The sequence below is a fragment of the Bufo gargarizans genome, chromosome 4, assembly GCF_014858855.1.
Source record: "Bufo gargarizans isolate SCDJY-AF-19 chromosome 4, ASM1485885v1, whole genome shotgun sequence".
Taxonomy (NCBI): domain Eukaryota; kingdom Metazoa; phylum Chordata; class Amphibia; order Anura; family Bufonidae; genus Bufo; species Bufo gargarizans.
In genome coordinates, this window is record NC_058083.1 from 318,153,069 (window position 1) to 318,169,200 (window position 16,132).

At 42.6% G+C, this 16,132-nt stretch overlaps 1 protein-coding gene across 1 annotated transcript in view; it reads right to left on the bottom strand.

The window, feature by feature from the left end:
* Positions 1 to 13,951, bottom strand: part of LOC122935906 (trace amine-associated receptor 1-like) — a 73,964-nt gene extending 60,013 nt beyond the window's left edge. Inside the window, exon 1 of the mRNA XM_044291844.1 lies at positions 13,653 to 13,951. The gene's annotated coding sequence lies outside the window, so the exon portion shown is untranslated. The remainder of the gene's footprint in view (positions 1 to 13,652) is intronic.
* Positions 13,952 to 16,132: the final 2,181 nt, after the last annotated feature.

A 16,132-nucleotide genomic window follows, 5' to 3' on the forward strand; every position in this document is an offset into this window, starting at 1 on the left:
ATTATCACACACCACCAGGCCGGGCTTGAGGCTCACCGGCAGCAACCACTCGTCGGTCTGTTGTTCTATACCACGCCACAACTCCTGTGCGGTGTGGGGCCTGTCCCCCAAACATATGCGTTTCAGAATGGCCTGCTGACGTTTACCCCGGGCTGTGCTGAAGTTGGTGGTGAAGGTGTGTGGCTGACTGGATGAACAGGTGGAAGAAGAGGAGGAGGAAGCTGAGAAGGAGGAGGTGGCAACAGGAGGCAAAGAATGTTGCCCTGCGATCCTTGGCGGCGGAAGGACGTGCGCTAAACAGCTGGGGGCCCAGCTGCCACTACATTTACCCAGTGTGCAGTTAGGGAGATATAGCGTCCCTGGCCGTGCTTACTGGTCCACGTATCTGTGGTTAGGTGGACCTTGCTACAGATGGCGTTGCGCAGTGCACACTTGATTTTATCGGATACTTGGTTGTGCAGGGAAGGCACGGCTCTCTTGGAGAAGTAGTGGCGGCTGGGAACAACATACTGTGGGACAGCAAGCGACATGAGCTGTTTGAAGCTGTCTGTGTCCACCAGCCTAAATGACAGCATTTCATAGGCCAGTAGTTTAGAAATGCTGGCATTCAGGGCCAGGGATCGAGGGTGGCTAGGTGGGAATTTACGCTTTCTCTCAAATGTTTGTGAGATGGAGAGCTGAACGCTGCCGTGTGACATGGTTGAGACGCTTGGTGACGGAGGTGGTGGTGGTGTTGGTGGTACATCCCCTGTTTGCTGGGCGGCAGGTGCCAACGTTCCTCCAGAGGCAGAGGAAGAGGCCGAGGCGGCAGCAGCAGAAGAGGTAGCAGGGGGAGCCTGAGTGACTTCCTTGGTTTTAAGGTGTTTACTCCACTGCAGTTCATGCTTTGCATGCAGGTGCCTGGTCATGCAGGTTTTGCTCAGGTTCAGAACGTTAATGCCTCGCTTCAGGCTCTGATGGCACAGCGTGCAAACCACTCGGGTCTTGTCGTCAGCACATTGTTTGAAGAAGTGCCATGCCAGGGAACTCCTTGAACCTGCCTTTGGGGTGCTCGGTCCCAGATGGCGGCGGTCAGTAGCAGGCGGAGTCTCTTGGCGGCGGGTGTTCTGCTTTTGCCCACTGCTCCCTCTTTTGCTACGCTGTTGGCTCGGTCTCACCACTGCCTCTACCTCCGAACTGTGAAAGTCAGTGGCACGACCTTCATTCCATGTGGGGTCTAGGACCTCATCGTCCCCTGCATCGTCTTCCACCCAGTCTTGATCCCTGACCTCCTGTTCAGTCTGCACACTGCAGAAAGACGCAGCAGTTGGCACCTGTGTTTCGTCATCATCAGAAACATGCTGAGGTGGTATTCCCATGTCCTCATCATCAGGAAACATAAGTGGTTGTGCGTCAGTGCATTCTATGTCTTTCACCGCTGGGGAAGGGCTAGGTGAATGCCCTTGGGAAACCCTGCCAGCGGAGTCTTCAAACAGCATAAGAGACTGCTGCATAACTTGAGGCTGAGACAGTTTCCCTGGTATGCATGGGGGTGATGTGACAGACTGATGGGGTTGGTTTTCAGGCGCCATCTGTGCGCTTTCTGCAGAAGACTGGGTGGGAGATAATGTGAACATGCTGGATCCACTGTCGGCCACCCAATTGACTAATGCCTGTACCTGCTCAGGCCTTACCATCCTTAGAACGGCATTGGGCCCCACCATATATCGCTGTAAATTCTGGCGGCTACTGGGACCTGAGGTAGTTGGTACACTAGGATGTGTGGATGTGGCAGAACGGCCACGTCCTCTCCCAGCACCAGAGGGTCCACTAACACCACCACGACCATGTCCACGTCCGCGTCCCTTACTAGATGTTTTCCTCATTGTTATGGTTCACCACAACAAGAAAAATATTATTTGGCCCAATGTATTGTATTCAAATTCAGCGGGATATAAATTTGAGGCCTACTATTTATGCGCTGGGTGACCGGTATGGATTTACTAACAGAATTAGACTTGGAAATGCACAGTAGCGTGTGTGTGAAGTTATTCTGAATGACCCTATGTGCACCTTGAATATTATATACCCTTTTAGGGATAGATTTCAAATAGCTCTGATATAGCAGAAACCACTAAATTATGAAATTGCTAAATTGGGAATTGTATTTCAACCCTGAACAAAAAATGTGCTTTGACGGACACTAAATAACTTGCCCAGCCACAACAGTACAGCGGTAACGACAGATTTAGCGGGATATAAATTTGAGGTCTAGTATTTAGGCGCTGGGTGACCGGTATGGATTTAGTGACAGAATTAGACTGGGATATGGCCAAAAAATAACCACACTATTGCTGGTTAAATGCACTTGGTGTGACAGCTTGACCAACCACACTACTGAGGGTTAAATGCACTTGGTGACGGGCGCAGCTTGCCCCTGATGTAGTATATGGCCAAAAAATGAACAGACTATTGCTGGTTAAATGCACTTGGTGTGACAGCTTCACCCTGATGTAGGCTTTAGCCAAAAAACAACCACACCATTGAGGGTTAAATGCACTTGGTGACAGGCGCAGCTTGCCCCTGATGTAGTATATGGCCAAAAAATGAACAGACTATTGCTGGTTAAATGCACTTGGTGTGACAGCTTGACCAACCACACTACTGAGGGTTAAATGCACTTGGTGACGGGCGCAGCTTGCCCCTGATGTAGTATTTGGCCAAAAAATGAACAGACTATTGCTGGTTAAATGCACTTGGTGTGACAGCTTGACCAACCACACTACTGAGGGTTAAATGCACTTGGTGACGGGCGCAGCTTGCCCCTGATGTAGTATATGGCCAAAAAATGAACAGACTATTGCTGGTTAAATGCACTTGGTGTGACAGCTTCACCCTGATGTAGGCTTTAGCCAAAAAACAACCACACCATTGAGGGTTAAATGCACTTGGTGACAGGCGCAGCTTGCCCCTGATGTAGTATATGGCCAAAAAATAAACAGACTATTGCTGGTTAAATGCACTTGGTGTGACAGCTTCACCCTGATGTAGGCTTTAGCCAAAAAACAACCACACCATTGAGGGTTAAATGCACTTGGTCGCAGCTTGGATGCACTTGGTCGCAGCACCGCACAAGACACAAAATGGCCGCCGATCACCCCAGAAAATTGTGACTGACAAACGCTCTGGGCAGCCTAAAAACAGTGAGCATTTGAATTTCAGCAGCTCAATGATGCACAGCTGCAGATCGATCGATTAATCAAGTCCTTTGGAGGAGTTAATCTGCCTAATCTCGCCCTACTGTCGCAGCCGCAACCTCTCCCTACGCTAATCAGAGCAGAGTGACGGGCGGCGCTATGTGACTCCAGCTTAAATAGAGGCTGGGTCACATGGTGCTCTGGCCAATCACAGCCATGCCAATAGTAGGCATGGCTGTGACGGCCTCTTGGGGCAAGTAGTATGACGCTTGTTGATTGGCTGCTTTGCAGCCTTTCAAAAAGCGCCAAGAAAGCGTCACAAAAGCGCCAAGAAAGCGACGAACACCGAACCCGAACCCGGACTTTTACGAAAATGTCCGGGTTCGGGTCCGTGTCACGGACACCCCAAAATTCGGTACGAACCCGAACTATACAGTTCGAGTTCGCTCATCCCTAGTCAAAGCGTTTTAAAGTTATCACCACATAAAGTGACACTGGTCAGATTTTCAAAAAATGGCCTGGTCCTGAAGGTGAAAATGAGCCTGGTCGTGGCGGATATGTGTGGGTTGGTATGAGGAAATTCAATTACACGTGAATGCAGGTATATCTAACCCCTTAATCAGTCTTTTGTGGAAGTTAGTATAACACACCCCTCCAACTGGTATATCACACCCATTGCAATTTGTTGTTCCAATAGCGTTTGTCCCTCTATATAGCTGCGATATTGCAGCAGAACCGCACACAACTGCTGCACAGTTCAAATGCACTACATAGAAAGTATATTATAGGTATGTCACACCCCTGCCTCAAACAGTTTTTTGGGGGGCAACTGATATATTACACCCGTTGTAATTAGTTGTCCCAATAGCGTTTGTCCCTCTATATAGCTGCGGTATCAAAGCAGAACCGCACACAACTGCTGCACAGTACAAAATGCACTATCATATACTTTCCATGTTAGAAAGTATATAATAAGTATATCACACCCCTCTGTATATCACACCTATTTATAGCACTTAAAAGGACTTTTGTGGCCCTATTAGCTAACGTTTGGTGTCCCTAACAGCCTGTCCCTGCTCCACAAAGCAACCTCTCCCTACACTGACAAAATACAGAATGTAAAATGGCTGCCAGATCGGGTTTTGTTATAGGGTGGGCGTGTGTCTATGTGCTGAAACGTCTCAATTGGCTGTCCTGTCCCACCTGATGGATGTGTCATTGGTCAAAGTTTGGCGCAATGCTAAAGAATTTGGCGTGCGTGAACATTGCCATATGTTCGCATGTACGGCGGATCGCGAACACTCAAAGTTTGCCGCAAGCCGACCGCCAGGCAAACCGGAAGGCCATCACTAATTGCCAATACCCAAGCTAAGTGAGCTTGATGCCAGGAAGAAGTTTCTAGGATTAAAGTAAGAAACAGACTATAGCTAAACTAAGTTCCAGTAGAAAAGGAAAAGTTCCTATTTATTCCAGATAGCATAGCAGGGCTGAGAAAGATACAGATACAGCAGAGCTGAGATTGTTGCAGAAGTGTTTTCCTGCCAAAATTAAGCCAATACCTGCTGATGACCAAGACATTTGGAAGCTGTTTGGATTACCGTTTATGCCAAGTAAAGCTGTGTTCAACATTACTACGAGTTTAGACTCAATTTATTCTACTTATTCATCATCCAAGTTCAAGTACCCTTTTTGCACTGCTTCGGACCACTTCACATCTGGGATCCAAGGATATCCAGGTAGTAACACTGTGACACGTGTATACAAAATCTACAGAGACTGTAGGCCACTCTGCACCCCTCTGGCAATCCTACATCTGGGTACCCACACTACCATCTACAAAGAGGACTCCATGTCCTCGTTGCTTAACGGCACTGGCGTCACGTTTATTTGCTCTATAAGAGGGACATATTTCGTAGAAACCTCCTAAGGGGCAAGGGATACCCCAGACGCCCTGATAGTGGGTCCGTTGCAGAGGGAAGGTCTATATCTGACAACAAGGGAAGCAGAAAGGGAGAATATATAGTAGCTGGGAGTGGCTGACAGAGAAAAGCTGAAAGGATTCTACAGATTCAAAATTAACCTTCTGGCGTTAACTTCCGAAGCTGGCACCCACATTCTTTCTTCTGGACCATAAACCATCCAATGCACCAGATATTGAAGGGAGTGAAGGCCGAAACGAGAATCTACAATTCTTGCCACCTCAAACTCCAAATTGCCATCGACAATGATTGGAGGGGGTGGTAATGGTGATGGTTCCGGAGGTGCAACATACTTTTTAAGCAACGATTTTTGAAAAACATTATGAATTTTCTAAGTTTGAGGTAGCTCTAGGTGAAATGCCATGGGGTTAATGACGGCGACTATTTTATAAGGAACGATAAACCTAGGACCCAATTTCCAGGAGGGAACCTTTAACTAAATATTTCTAGTTGGCAACCACACAGTCATTCACCCTTAGGTCCTGACAAGGTAAACGTTTTTTTATCAGCTATACGTTTATACCTGTCTCCCATATTTTTCAAGTAGCTTTCAACCTTTCGCCATAGAGAAGAGAGTGATGACGTAAACCCTTCTTCCTCAGGGATCCCAGACGGCTCCCTCTCACTGAAATTGCAAAATTGTGGTTGAAAACCATATGCACCAAAAAATGGTGACTTACCAGTTGATTCTTGATGGCAATTGTTTATAGCAAACTCTGCTAAAGGTAAGTAAGATCACCATTCTTCCTGATTTTCAGACACAAAACACCTAAGATAAGTCTCTAGGTTTTGGTTGGTGGGTTCGGTCTGGCCGTTCGACTGTGGATGGAAGGCTGAGGAAAAAGACAAATGTGCCCCAAAGCGAGAACAAACAGCACCCCAGAATTTAGAAATAAACAGTTCCTTGATCCGATACAACATTGGAAGGGACCCCATGAAGCTTCACTATTTCACTGATAAAAACATGAGCCAGGGTTCTAGCATTTGGCAACGCGGCTGAGGCAATGAAATGCACCATTTTACTGAACCTGTCTACTACTACCAGTTTTACTCGCAGATACAGGTAGGTCAGTAAAAAAAATCTATTGACAGGTGTGTACACGGTCTATTTGGAATGACCATTGGCAACAGAGACTCCACCGGAGAAGTATGAGTGACTTTAGCAAGTGCACAGGTTGTACAAATAGACAGAAAATAAACTACATCCTGGTGAAACATCGGCCACCAAATGACGAGACAATAGATCCGAGGTTGCCCTACTACCTGAGTGCCCAGCGAGTGCATAGTTATTGTGTTCTTTTAATATTTGAAGGCGCAAATTCAAAGGCACAAACAACTTTCCTGGGGAACAGAAAACCGGGGCATCCCCCTAAACCTCCAACACCATCCCCTCCAGGTCTGAGTGTAATGCAGAGACAACCACCCCACTTTTGTTAAATCGACACCGGATCGTCAACATCACCCCCTCCAGGAAAACTTCGGGACAGCGTATCAGCTTTGGTATTTTTTGCCCCCGGACGTTAGGTGATAACAACATTAAACCTGGCAAAAAACAAAGACCACCTAGTTTGTCTACGGGTAAGACATTTAGCAGACTCAAAGTATAACAGGTTTTTATGATCAGTAATCACCATAACGGGATGAGATGCCCCCTCCAAAAAGTGACGCCATCCCTCAAATACTAATTTAATAGCTAAAAGTTCCCTGTTGCCTATATCATAATTCTTCTCGGCTGCCAACAATTTCTCAGAAAAGAATCCAAAAGGATGCCATTTACTTGGAGACGGACCCTGGAACAGTACCGCCCCCACCTCCACCTCCGATGCATCAACCTCCACAATAAAAGGTTGACAAACATCAGGCTGGACCAATATGGGTACCAAGGTAAAACTCTCCTTCAGAGGGGAAAAAGCCAGTTTAGCAGAGTCAGACCATTCAGAAAAATCAGTCCCCATCTTAGTCATGTCAATAAGGGGTTTGGCAATCACCGAATAATTTTGAATGGATTTTCTATAGAAATTGGCAAAAACCCCAAAAGCACTGCAGAGCTTTTAGGTTTTCAGGAAGATCCCATTCTAGGATTGCGCGGACCTTCTCTGGATCTATACGAAAACCTTGAACCTGGTAGCAGATACCCCAGGAATTGTACCTCCAGTATGGCGAATACACATTTCTCCAATTTAGCATCTAACTTATTTGTCCGTAAAATCTGCAACACCTGCCTGACATGTGCCTTTTGCATCTCCAGATCGAGTGAATAGATTAAAATATTGTCAAGATATATCACCACAAATCTGACGACAAGATGACAAAAGATATTGTTGACAAAGTTTTAAAAGACAGCAGGAGCATTAGTCAGGCCAAATGGCATGACCAGGTTTTCATAATGCCCCTCAGTAGTGTTAAACACTGTCTTCCACTCATCCCCCTCTTTGATACGAATCAGATTGTAGGCTCCCCGTATATCCATTATGAAAAACCATTTTGCACCAGCAATCTGAATAAAAAGATCGGGAATGAGAGAAAGAGGATAGGGGTCTCGGATAGTTATCCGATTTAGTTCCCGAAAATCTAGGCAAGGACACAGTATTAGGGCCAGAAAGATTATATAACCTGGTCTTAGGTAACTTTGCTCCAGAGAGCTGGTTAACCGGGCAATCATACGGACAATGGAGTGGTAACTCTTGACACCCCTTTTCAGAGAAAACATCCTCAAAGTCGGACACAAATGCTGATAAGGGTACTTTCACACTAGCAGTATTCTTTTCCGGCATTAAGTTCCGTCACAGGGGCTCAATACTGGAAAAGAACTGATCAGTTTTATCCTAATGCATTCTGAATGGAGAGCAATCCGTTCAAGATGCATCAGGATGTCTTCAGTTCAGTCTTTTTGACTTTTCAGGACGGAGATAATACCACAGCATGTTGTGATGTTATCTCTGTCAAAAAGACCGGAACACTTGCCGGAATGCTGAATCCGCCATTTTTTCCCATTGAAATGCATTAATGCCGGATCCGGCCTCGAGTGTTCCAGCAAAACGGATCCGGAATTGCAGTCTGTGCATGATCAGACCGAAAAAAAATGTAATAAAAAATAAATGACGGATCCGTTTTTCCGATTGACACCGGAGAGACGGATCTGGCATTTCAATTCATTTGTCAATCGGATCAGGATCTTGATCCATCTGACAAATGCCATCAGTTTGCGTCTGTATTGCCAGATCCGGCGTGCAGTTCCGGGGACGGAACTGCCTGCCGGAATCCTCTGCCGCAAGTGTGAAAGTACCCTTAGGTTGTAATAGAGGTGGCTGAGCAACTGCAATTGTAGGGCAATTGTCCCTACAATGCTCACTCTACTCCAATATCTCCCTGGCCTGCAAATCAATGACGGATTATGCACTACCAACCAGGAAAGACCTAATACCATAGGAGTGGCAAGACCTTCAAGGATATAGCAAGAAATAAACTCATTATGAAGGGCCCCCACCCGTCATGTTTCTGCATGCAGTTTCTGAAGCAAAATCAGGAGTGGATCATAAAAGGTGAGAAAGGATAAAAGAAAGAAATTTCTCTTTTTTTAAATTCTCTCTGGTTTTTGGCTTCCAAAACTGCTTGTAGAAACTTGACCATGTGGCTGTACATTCACAGTTCAGGATCTTGTTTCTTTTTGACATCAAGAATAATATAGCCTGCACCACTATGCTCACAGTCCAGAATACCAAAAACTTCATGGACCTTATTGTAAGTCATAGAAATCAGTCAGAATATGTTAGGATTTGTCTGAAAAAGGTCTATCATAGCTGTCATGGTTCAGTTAAGATGGTAGTGTAAGACCTAAGACCGCTATCGTATCTGCAGCAAGCTTATCCAGTACAGGTGCCGGCTGTTGGCATGCAATGGTATTTGGTCTAGTCAACAGCCAGCATTTGAGCGATATTAGGCAGCCGGATCAGCTTGCTGCAGATGCGAACGTGGCCTTGAAGGTGTTGTGTCACCTCAGCAAATGGCATCTATCATGTAGAGAAAGTTAATTACAAAATGTATTGTGATTGTCCATATTGCTTCCTTTGCTGTCTTGATTCATATTTCCATCGCATTATGCACTACTCTTTTCCATAGTTGCAACCACCCTGCAATCCAGCAGCGGTAGATGTGCTTGCACACTATAGAAACAAACAACAGCTTATGTGAGCTCCCATGGTCCCCTCCACAAGATAGGCTAGCATTTTTCCTATGATGTGCAAGCACAGCCATCGTTGATGGATTGCAAAGTGGTCGTAACCATGGAAATGAGCAGTGTATAATGTGATAGAAAAACGAATCAAGCCAGAAAGGAGACAATATGAATAATAACAATACATTCGTAAGTGCCTTGTATTAAAATGTGCCGTATGCCAACATACATGTACATGTTCTGATAGGGCGGGTGCAGAATCTGCACCCGCCCAATCAGCAGCACGGACCTAGCTGTTACTGACAGCTGGGCCCCTGCTGTATCCTCCAGCATCGCTGTATCCATTTCTGTATGTGGATTAATCCTTCACATGCCGCAGTCAGTGATGACCATGGCACATATGGGGTTTACAGAGGGAGAAGGCTCCCTCTGACTCCACCGGCCCCATGCTCTGTGGTTAAAGGTGGCCGATGGTTGCTATGGCAGCTACGGAAGCCTAGGAGATCCAGCCCCCAGGATGGGTCTTCTAGGCAACTGTCAGCATCTTCCATTGTAAGACGCTGACAGTTCAGAGCAGCACAATATAGCATGTATTCTACTGTATTGAAACAGGGATCAAACCCTGAAAAGTTGAAGTCCCACAGTGAAAAAGAGTAAATAAAGCGTTTTCCTAAATAAATAAAAAATTGAAGTTTCAAGTAAAAAAAAAATTCTTTCACCATAAAATAATGTATAATAAAAACAGACATATTAGGTATTGCCCATGTGTACCTACCTGCTAAAAATATAATATAACCGACACCCTCAGATGAACTCCCAAAAAAATAAAATATTAAAAACTGCCAAAAATGCAATTTTTTGGCACCTTACATCACAAAAAGTGTAATACTAAGTGATTAAAAAGACATATGTACCCCAAAATAGTACCAATAAAACTGTCACCTCTTTCCGCAAAAAAATTAACTCTTACATAAGACAATCGCAAAAAAATAAATTGGCTTTTAGAAAATGGAGACACTAAACATGATTTTTTTCTTCATAAATGCTTTTATTGTGTAAAACTGAAATAAATTTTAAAAAAGTAGACATATTAGGTATCGCCGTTTCCATAACAACCTGCTCTATAAAAATATCCTATGAGCTACCCCCTAAAGTGAACGCTGTTAAAAAAATAAAATAATAATAATAAATAAAAACTGTGCGAAAATACTGTAGAGGTGCATCAGGGGGTCTTAAAATGATCCTAGTGAAATCTGCCTTCCAAAATCCAATTTGCGCTCCTTCCCTTCAGCGCCCTGCTGTGTACCCATACAGCAGTTTATGACCACATATGGGGTGTAAACTACAGAATCAGGGTAATAAATATTCAGTTTTGTCTGGCTGTTAACCCTTTGTGTGTTGCAGGAAAAATAGATAAAAATTGAAAATCTGCAACATTTTATTCTCATGAAACACCTAAAGGGTTAAAAAAAAAAGTAACATCAGCTTTGCGTAATTTGTGGGGAATAGATTCTAAAATGCGGTCATTTATGGATGCTTTCTACTATGTAACCCCCACAAAGTGACTTCATAACTGAACTGATCCTTAAAAAAGTCGGTTTGGAAATTTTCTTTAAAAATTTTAAAAATTGCTTCTAAAATGGAAAGCCTTCTAACGTCCTAAAAATAAAATGACATTTTCAAAATGATGCCAACATAAAGTAGATATATGGGGAATGTTAAGTAATAAATATTTTATGACGTATTACTATACATCTTAGGGTACTTTCACACTAGCGTTGTTAGAATACGGCAGGCAGTTCGATTGCCGGAACTGCCTGCCGGATCTGGAAATCTGTATGCAAACGGATATCTTTTTTTCCGGATCTGGATCCGTTAGACTTGTTCATTAAAATACTAGATCAGTCTTTCTGGTATCATCTGGAATAATGGATATGGTATTTAATTTTTTCAAAGCTAGAAAGAACTGCACATGCGCAGACCAGAAAACTGTTTGTGCATTAATACAGCTGTATCAACCAAAAATTAAACCACAATCTTCACAAAGTGAAAATCGAAAAAACTTTATTGACAATGTATAATAGGTACATACATAATAATAGAAGGCAGCACAATGGTGGAACACAAGGATGAGGAACAGGACCCAAGAGGGGGCCGAGAGGTCAGCACACCAAAAAACAGGTAAAAGAATGATTAAATGAAAAAACACCAAGACGCCTGTAAACAGTAAGCTACGGGCAATGCTGTAGCAGAGGCAAATGTAAAGGCAAAAAACTTGGTGATTGGAAAATAATAATCATGCCCTGGATGGTGTGTTGATCTCTCAGCCGCCTCCTTACCCAACGCCGTTTCGCCAGTAACCTGGCTTCTTCCGGGGATGTGGAACATTAGGAAGGACTTTCCCTATTAAAGTGCCCTCACAGGTGTGTGATAGGATGATAAAAATAACCTGGTGACGCCTACACCAATGAGTATGCAGCTTCGAGTGCTAAAAGTCAATCAGCGGAATCGCAAGGAGGTACCAGAGGCGGGGCAGATCTGACGTGGCGGTCACGTGACAAAGCACATGACCGCAACGCCAGAAATGCGTCATAGCCATCGCCTCTACCAGGAACAAATAGCCAATCTACAGCATGGAGCGGAAATACCGGGGGCGGGACAGGTATGACGCGGCAGTCACGCGACCAAGCACATGACCGCAGCGTCAAAAGCATATTGTGGCCGCACCTCCCACAGGACATATGAAGGTGGTATACATAAAAAAGACCAGTCAATAAGTCAAAGACCACACAGGTATGGGTCCAAATCGGAATTTCCCACCAGTTGGAGTTATAAGCAAAAACCAACAGGATAACAATTCAGTCGTGACATAAGACATGACTGCAGTCAAAGTGCCATGTGACATGATCGAAACCCTATTAGATAAAGTGCAGTTGTGCAATCAATTATATCAAAGTGAATAAGAGCGATGGCAATTTAAATGCTAAATCCCTTGGCCCTTCTATCCATTTAAATTGTAGTTTTTTGCTTTCTTCCACATTTTTCAGGTTTTGGTTGCCATTTTAAAGCATTTGCGATCATTTTAGCAGAGCAGCCTATCATTTTCTGCACTTCTTTATCTGTTTTCCCCTCTCCAATCAACGTTTTAATCAAGGTACGCTGTTCTTCTGAACAATGTCTGGAACAACCTATTTTCCTCAGAATTTCAGAGAGAAATGTACTGTAACCAGCATGTACAACATTTGCTGCCTTCCTTCCTTAAATAAGGGCAATAATTGCCACCTGTTTTTCAAAGAATGAATCACCTCACTCATTGAACTCCACACTGCTATTATTTTGAACATGCCCCTTTCAATAAGTGATTGAATTACAGAGAATCAGCAGCATGCATGTCATGACTGTTGGGTCTGTTGGGTTTCTATTACTTTACTACACCTGCTAGTAAATTATTTGCCATGTAGAAATATTTTCTACCAAAAACAGTGATTGATCAGGTTAGTAATGTCTGACTGCTATTATTTTGAACACAACTGTTCATTTCTATGGAAATGAATGCCGGATTTGGCAAGTACGGTACTGTTACGGGATTTTGTCCGGAAAAAAAAAGTTGCATGCTGCAGTATTTTGTCCGGTCAAATACCGTACATGGGACAGAACGGATGCACAACATTCATGTGCAAGAGGCCTAATTGTGACATTTTGGACATAACTGAGAAAACTTGGGTTTCTAAAATGTATGGCATAAAGATGGTAGTGGCTATCTCTGTATACAAATCTACACACAGAATGCTATCAATCACTAATAATAACCTCCACATTGAAAATGTAGCACAAGTTACAGGAAACACTACATTCACAATAGAATAATGGTAAAATGACCTGTATTATTATATTAAAACACAGTCAGTATAACCAAAATGTAATAAAAGATAAACGTAGAACGGTACTTTAAAAAAAAACTCAGATGTATTGCCATTTATAATCTCACTGTGGGTCCAATCTAAACAAAATGTCTGCAATTAAATCATTTCAAACATGTATTATGTAAATATTAACCTTAAAATAAGAAAAATAGTCTATGAAAAATAAAAACATCTAAAATATTTTAAAAAATTAAAAAATACATTCATTTAATTCATTTTTTATATAGCTCGTGATTAGAAGTCTAATTCTATCTAACATTTACAGCAAGCCACATCCCCTCATCAGTTTATCATGAGCTCTATAAAACCCAACACCCATTCACTGCCATTGCCACTCAGCATAGATAAAGCATAATAAAGGTAATAAATACGTATCACCGTAATAAGTATTTATGCATACCTTGTGAACAGTAAGGTCATACAAAATGGTTTGTTGACTTGAACATATGCAGCATCAGAAGCAACATTAGAAGCAGGTAATCCATGTAGACCGGCATCTTCAGCCGAATGGAATCTTACACGTTTTGAGACAGTAGAATTCTCATAATATTCATTGATGATGACGTGCACAGTGAATGCGTAAGAACAGATAAGCAGGATATAAATCTTTACCCTGGCATCCTGACAGAATTAAATGATAACAGCTTTTTTGTCTATACTAGTCACCCAGGTCACAGATCGCAGTGACAAATATGGACATTTATGATGTTCGACTGGAAACTCCCACTTTGTCTTTTGTTAGGAGCGATTATCTAAAATGCATCAGCTCTTTGTGCTGTTTCGCTTCTGTCCCTTCTGCTTTTTTATAATTGCTCCGTTACTGTTACTCTGTTGCCAAATATAAATATGCACTAGGCTTTGGCAATGAATAATACTTAGCTTATATTCAGCAATTCTATTTACTAAAAATATCATGGGAATCATTCTCCATCGGGACAGAGGGTTCTTACTACATTTCAAACATATTTAAGCAATGAGTAAAAAATACACTACATGGGAAGTTTGTAGGCTGACCCCTCCAAATTTAAAAAGGACCTGTAACCTCGCCTGACATGTCTGTTTTAGCAACTACTTGAATTCTCCATGTAATAACTATTCAGAATCAGGAGCAGCTATTCTTATGACTCTGTGTTGTACCATTCACATATTAATCTTTCTAGAAGTTATAAATAAATTACAAACAGTTTGCAATGAGGGTCCAGCTGGGTGTTTCTAGTTGGGAGTGTGCCCCTGCATAATCTGACACTGGTAGCACTGTTTGGATAGTGTCACACCCCCAACCCCCAGCTGGGTCTTAATTGCAAACCGCTAAAAATTAATTTATAACTTGTAGAAGGGATAATAAAGGAACGGTACAACATAGTTATAAGAGTAGATGCTCCAGCATTATAACAACATTTTTAGCAAAGCGACTTCGGATGTAGCATCCGAAGTCGCTTCGCTCATCTCTAGTATATATGTTTGTAAATGACCCCCTTAGTTGCTAAAACAGACATACCAGAAGACAGATACTCTTTAACCCCTTCCCGACCCGGGTCTTTAAAGATGGCACCCACTCCTGAGCAGAGTGGGCAGCATAGCCACGGGATGCCTGCTGTTTCATATAGCAGACACCCGCGGCTCATGTCTGCCACCGGCGATAATGCCAGTCACAGACATTTAACACTTCAGATGCCATGGTCTGCACATTATGACAGGGGCTGCTGAATACAAGCTCCGGCTCCCCATGTGGCAATCGAAAGAGCCGGAGCTTGTATGCAGGAGCTCCTGCCATAGTGACTGCACAGTTTTTCCTAAAAAATAATAATAATATATACACATAATGGGTATCGCCATGTGCAAAAACACCCATGCTATAAAAATATTTTCCCCATAAGCAAACGGAGAAACAGAAAAAAATGTCTAAATAACCATTTTTGGTCACTTAATTTCCCACAAAAAAAAAAAAAAAGTGATTAAAATGCCGTACACACTCCAGAATGGTATCAATGAAAAGTACAGATGGCCCCACAAAAGAATTTATGTTCACACAGCTCCATAAACATAACTACAAAAAAGTTATAGGGGTGAGAATATGGCGGCAAAAAAATAAAACAGATTTTCTCCAAGTTTTTTATTTTATCATTATCAAAATGCAAGAATAACTATACATATAAGGTACTGATCTGTAAAATGAAAGTAACTGGTTAGTTTTATCGCACATCGAACGTCATCAATTTAAAAAAATATATAAAACTGTGGTGGCATTGCAATTTTTCCAATTCCACCCCATTTAAAAAAGCTTTTCAGGCTTCCCACTATGCAATATTAAATTGTGGCATTTGAAAGTACAACTTGTCCTGCAAAAAACAAGCCCTCATATGGCTATGTGAACAGAAAAATAAAAAAGTTATGGCTTTGGGAAGGCAGTGAGTGCAAAATGGAAACGCAAAACCTTCAGGGTAGAAAGGGTTAAAGCTGGAAGGAACTGTCCCATTGTTTATTTTCAGATTGCAGAAATACAATGTAAATCATTGAATAATGTGAACCTAATCTCTCAGTATTCAAATGTGTTGTCTAGTTTAGTACACCTATTTCCAAGGAATTCAAAAGTAATATAAGGGTATTCCTGATCTATACGCTTTATCAAGTACAGACAGTGGCTCATCGCCCACTGGAGGACAGAGAACATGCAAAGATTACCAGGGCAGTCCATTGATATTAATGAACATCATGCAATGTGTTATTTTACTTTTGCTGGTACTACAGCTGATCTGTGGGACTTCTAGACTGGGAATTCTTGCGATCAGTTAGTTTAATAGAAACATTTCTAAGAAAGAAAGTGAATGTAAAGAATGAGCATGCCCTTTAGCTGAAACAAAAGTATGGTAATATTTAAAT